The sequence below is a fragment of the Arachis duranensis genome, unplaced genomic scaffold, assembly GCF_000817695.3.
Source record: "Arachis duranensis cultivar V14167 unplaced genomic scaffold, aradu.V14167.gnm2.J7QH unplaced_Scaffold_119559, whole genome shotgun sequence".
NCBI lineage: Eukaryota > Viridiplantae > Streptophyta > Magnoliopsida > Fabales > Fabaceae > Arachis > Arachis duranensis.
Genome location: NW_026263863.1, coordinates 13,500 through 18,294, shown reverse-complemented (window position 1 = coordinate 18,294; position 4,795 = coordinate 13,500). Strand labels below are relative to the sequence as shown.

Here is a 4,795-nt window from a genome sequence, read left to right as displayed (position 1 = left end):
AAAATAAAGAATTTCAAAAATATCCAATAATAAAAAAATTTAAGAAGTTTAAATTTTTTAAATTAATTTATTCGATATCTGCGAAAAAATAACATTATCCGATGAATAAAAAAATAAAAAAATATTCTTAAAAAAATTTACGATTTCAAAAGATAAAATTTATCATTTTTTTGAATTTTTAAATTAAAAAATCTTATTTTTTATTTAAAATAGAAAAATAAAATAAAGTCCAATAATATTAGGTAGTCAAAAAAAACATTTAAACTTTTTATTTTTAAATTTTGAAACTAAAAATATTATTCTTTTACAAAGAAGTAGAAAAATAAAGAATTTCAACAATACCCAATAATAAAAATATTTAAAAAGTTGAAATTTTTAAAATTAGTTTATTCTATATTTGTGAAAAAAATAGCGTTATTCGGTGAATAAAAAAATATATTTTTGAAAAAAAGTTTTGGATTTCAAAAGACATAATTTATCCATTTTTTTTAATTTTTAAATTTAAAAATTTAATTTTTTATTTAAAATAGAAAAGTTAAATTTTGAAACTAAAAAAATTATTCTTTTACCAAGAAGTAGAAAAATAAAGAATTTCAACAATACCCAATAATAAAAAATTTTAAAAAGTTTAAATTTTTAAAATTAGTTTATTCTATATTTGTGAAAAAAATAGCGTTATTCGGCGAATAAAAAAATATATTTTTGAAAAAAATTTTGGATTTCAAAAGACATAATTTATCAATTTTTTTAATTTTTTATTTAAAATAGAAAAATAAAATAAAGTCTAGCAATATTAGGAAGACAAAAAGAAAGAGATGAAAACTTTATATTTTTAAATTTTGAAACAGAAAAGATTAAATAGCTCCTATTTAATTACATCAAACTAGCTCCTATTTATACACTTTCTATTCTTGGATTTTGGAATTTGGATGGGCTTTTGATTTGGTGAAGAAATGAATTAAGTTGGATTTTTAATTCAATTTTCAGCCCATGAAGAATTTGCTTCCAGGGGGATGCTCAGCTCACAAGTTGAGCTGAGCATTAAGGCCTTGTGTGGATTCCCTTGTAGCGTGCAATGCATCAGGGGAATGCTCAGCTCAACTTGTGAGCTGAGCATTGGTGCCTTGGTGCCAATTTGTGCGCTGCCCTTGGACCGTGTCATGCGCGCTCCATTCCTTCCTGGCCGTGTCTTGGTGCTCACGTGATGCCCATGAAGTAGCGCTCTGCTCACTAAGTGAGCTGAGCATTGGCTCTTCCAAGGGAAGGTCCTTGGTTCGAAACCCATGGGAAGCATGTGCTGGGGTTTTTCCTTGGTTTTCTTGTGGTGCCTTGCTCCTTGCTTCCTTGAGGTGTTGAGTTCGAACCTTAGGGAATGCATTTGGCCATTTTTGGCTTATTTTTCTTTGTGAGTAGCGCCTCCCTCATCCCCCTTGGTCATGGGTTCAAGTCTTGGAGCATGCACTTGCAACTTATTTTCTTTGAATTATTTCTTCAATGCTTTTGACAATGCTCACTTGGTGAGCTGAGCGTTGTTTTTCCTTTCCTTGTTTCTTGGCTTCATATTGTGCTCAGCTCACAAAGTGAGCAGAGCATTGTGCCTTGGTCCCCTGGGAGTAAGTATAGCGCTCACTTAGTGAGCTTAGTGCTCTTGGAGAGAGCTTCATGGTTTGTTGCGCCACACTTCCTCCTTTCTTAGCCACACTTTTTCTTCCTTGAGCCACACTTCTTAGGCCACGTTTTCTTCTTTTCTTCTTTTCTTCACCTACAATTAATCAAAACAACCAATCAAAGTATTACCAAATTCCAAGGTTGCGAGAACCGGACCGGTCAATAAACCGGTGAGGTCACTGGTTCAATGGTTCATTGGTTCGACTGGGGTTCAACCGGGGTTCAACCGGTTTAATTAAATATTAAATAAAATTATTAAAAAATTTAAAAATAATTATAAATATATAAATTCAATAATTTCTAACTTAATAAAATTTAAAATTTCACGTAATAAATTATTCATAACTTAGTATTAGAGGTTCACAAACAACTTCAAATATCAAAATTTATAACTAAACAACTTCATAGATCATTAAGGAAGAGAAATATAGTGATATTAAGAATTTGAAAAGTGCCACGTTCGATAATCAAGAACAAGCAGTATTAAGCCATGTTGGATAATCAAGAACGGAGCAATTATCAGGCCTAGAATCCTCTAACCATAACCTAACTAGCTAACAGCATATATATCTATCTATCCTAACAAACAGAATTATTAAGAACTCCACAGAATATGAACTCCTCCTCTTAGAATTATTAAGATATCTACATGTACTTTGGTTTTTGTATCTTGGATAAATTATTATTTAACTGTTACTTGTGTTAAGAACATGACTTACATTGGTGTGAAAATCAAGTATCTAAGGAGAGGAAACCTTTCAAAAGTCTCATGTGGGACCACTTCAAGATTGTAATGACCCAAGCACCTCAGAAAGTCAAAAGTCAAAACATAACCATACACCAAGCTTGCTGATCTATATCCCATTATGGATGCCCCTAAAACAGGGATTCCTATCACCACTGTCAAAACAAGATGCTCCAATAGTGTTGCATTTCCAGCTGCATCATTATTATTCCAAGATTATTTATTTGCACTTGTTTAATCATTATTAATGAGTTAATTTCTCACCAGTAAATGGCCCCGGAACAGGAGAAGAATGATGAAGTGAATGGTAATGACTAATGAGTGAAAAGAAAGTGATGTTCATGAAACTTTCTATGCATCCAATAGTAAAGTGGCTCTGAGACTCCCACGTGCAGAATCATAGCAGCAACAACACCTTTCATATTCCATAATGGAAGATCTTGAAGAAATGGAAACACATAGCAAGCCATGGACCCAACTAGTGCTTGAAGAATCAAGAAGTTGTCCCTATTCCACAATTAGGAAAATACAAACACTAATAACTTTTATCATCAATAAATGTTTAGTAGTGTGTTGCAACAATAATGATTGTAATATATATGTACCAGTCCCATTCTAGATCAATCTACTTGAAATCCACACCTTGTTGAAGGATCCTTCGATTTCGATTGAGAAAAAGCATATGACTATAAGAACTCCACAGAACATGAACTCCTCCTCTTAGAATCCATAGTTCAATGCCCCCTGGCCCCTCCTCATACATGTCTCTTTCTCATCATTCATACCAATTTCTTAATTCTATATTATGATTAATCAGCAATCTAACTAAAATCAATAACAGAATTAATAAAAGAAAGTAAAGAAATAGAGCAGGAAGCAGGGATGAGGCAGGGGACCTGGAATGTAGCAGAGACAGACTGGAAAATAGAAAAGGGAAGAAGAGAAGAAGTAGTGCCGCCCAGAGTTGGTGGTGGCCGGCTGAGCTTGCAGCGGCGCAAAGAGCGGCGCGAGTAGCGGAACAATGCAGGGCAGAGAGATTCAGCTTCTCTCTGTGGTAGTGACGAGAGCTGAGTGGGGGGCAGAAGCGTTCGAAGGGAAGAGGAGAGGCGAGAATAGAAGAGGGAAGGTAAGAATGGTGGTCAGCTTGCCGGATGATGGGTCGCCGGAGACTGCTGTTGTTGGCTGAGAGAGAGATGAGGAGGAGACGAGGAGGCGGGGGATGCTGGCGCCTGGCTGAGAGAGAGAGGAAAGTAGCGCCGTAGTGGGTTAGGGATTTGGGTGAGTGAGACTGATGAGAGTGAGGGAGAAGGGAGAAGGGAGAAGGGAGAAGGGATGCTGTGGTAGTTGCCGTGGGTGATTTCTCTTCGTTCTGACTTCTGGGTGAGACTGAGATTATGTCTTCGTTGTTTAGGCGTTTAGCCTTTCTCTTTTTTTTTTAACCTCCAAAATGACGCCGTTTAGCAGTTTAAGTTTCAAATCAAAAATCGCTAAAAAACCGGACAGTTCTTCCGGTTCACCGGTTAACCGCCGGTTCGATCGGTTTTTTTACCGGTTTTTTGCCAGACGGTTCCTGATCTTACCCGGACCGGTTAAGTGACCGGTTCCCGGTTAATCCGGTTGAACCGGCCGGTCCGGTTCGGTTTTCAGAACCATGCCAAATTTACAAGGCTTATAAATCATTAAAACTCAATTAAATTTAGCCTAAACCTCATGATTTAGCATCAATTATATGGTGGTTGTTTGATTCAAAGAAGTCATGCATTTCCATTCCAAATCACTTACTTAGAATGCAAGAAAGTGCATAAAACCTAATGAAAACAAAGAAAAATACTAGTAAAACTAGGCTAAGATGACTTGTCATCACAACACCAAACTTAAAACTTGCTTGTCCCCAAGCAAGCATCAAACATAAGAGAAGATAGAATGAAATAGATAAGTATATATGTTCTTATTAAGCAGATAGTTGAATTTGGTCTATGGGGTTTTATGCAGATCAAGAGTAGCCCATTTATTACTTGTTGTCAAAACAAACAATGTTTCCTCAAGGGTCCACTAAGGTTGCTGCTACAATGTCTTAAATTTTTTTTCTCACTTCCCTTGTTAGCTTTTCTTCTTTCTTTTGCATAAAGAGCTTATTACTTATTAAAGACTTGGTGACAAATGTTGCAGTGGCCTTTGGCTTAACTTCACTCAACATTTCTTCACCATAGACACATGGCTCACTCTTTCTTCCTAGGATCATTGATGCCCAGCATCTCTTTGGATAACTAAATGTTTTGTGGCTAGGTTGCTCTTTATTGTGGACTTTCAGTTGGCAATCCCAAATCAGTTGATCTAAGTTGCCAAGTTTTAAAATACTCCTTAGAACTTACTTTTCCAAGC

The 4,795-nt window shown here is 35.6% G+C and overlaps 1 long non-coding RNA gene across 1 annotated transcript; it reads right to left on the bottom strand.

Moving 5' to 3' along the window:
• Nucleotides 1-2,734: 2,734 nt before the first annotated feature.
• Nucleotides 2,735-3,346, bottom strand: LOC110277401 (uncharacterized). Its single transcript, XR_002369929.2, has 3 exons — nt 3,310-3,346; nt 3,019-3,211; nt 2,735-2,920 (listed from the first exon to the last, which is right to left on the bottom strand). It is a non-coding gene; the product is annotated as an uncharacterized LOC110277401 (long non-coding RNA).
• Between the last annotated feature and the right edge of the window lie 1,449 nt (nt 3,347-4,795).